We start from the raw sequence: 887 nt of genomic DNA on the forward strand, positions 1-887 counted from the left end.
AGGGAGGAGACAGGGAGCCAAGAACCTCTCATCTGTGTCTGCTCTAGACCAGGTTGAGCCTTGGTCCAGGGCACACAAGGAAGCACATGCTAAGATGAGGTTCCAGGGGTACAGGCTGAGGAAAATACCAGGGTGGCCAGAGTAACACATACAGCCAGACGTGGGGGCTGAGATTCTCCTTGGATCAGCAGCACCGCTTCCTTTTGGGAACTGAAGCTTGGTGTTAAGTTCCATCCCACATATTTCTTATAAATTAGTCTTGTAGTTAAAATCTTTGTGCAAAGAATTCTTTCATAGCCTCTCTAACTTCCTGTACTTTGCTTCTAGTTTCTTTGAATATGCATCCATCTTGTAAGCTGCCTGCTCAAGAGCAGCTACCTGCTCCTCAATTAAAGTGATCTGATCCACATATGGCTGAAGTGCTGCATGTTTCTGGTTTAAGTCTTTTAGGTTTCTACTTATGTTTACTGCAATATCTTTCATTTGTAGATACTTCAAGCTAGCCAGTTTGTTCATATTTTGCAGAAGTTTATAATCTTCATTGGTGGCTGTCAGCTCGCTGTCAGATATGTGGCCATTTTGGAGAACATGTCCTGGCATAGACTTGTGATGTCCCCCTCTGCCATCTCTGTGGCCTCTGGCATCATCTAGGCCGAGGAAAGGAGGAAGAAGAAAGGATGGGGATAGAGAAGGGGGAGAGGGAGAGGGAGAGGGAAGGGGAAGGGGACAAGGAAGGGGAGAAAAGGGGAAGGGTGAGCAGTCAGAGAGGGAAATGATTATCGACTTTTTCTGTGATTTATTCTTTAATCCATCCATTTCTTAGGATTACATTATTTATTCTCCAACTAATTTTTAATTATTTCTTCAATGGTCCTTCACTGAATATA

The 887-nt window shown here is 44.0% G+C and overlaps 1 pseudogene; it reads right to left on the bottom strand.

The window, feature by feature from the left end:
* Nucleotides 1-291: 291 nt before the first annotated feature.
* LOC138175692 (biogenesis of lysosome-related organelles complex 1 subunit 2-like) lies at nt 292-647 on the bottom strand (annotated as a pseudogene).
* Nucleotides 648-887: the final 240 nt, after the last annotated feature.

This window comes from Petaurus breviceps, unplaced genomic scaffold, assembly GCF_028583685.1.
Source record: "Petaurus breviceps papuanus isolate PSGF00001 unplaced genomic scaffold, PetGlider_PUasm1.0 79, whole genome shotgun sequence".
NCBI lineage: Eukaryota > Metazoa > Chordata > Mammalia > Diprotodontia > Petauridae > Petaurus > Petaurus breviceps.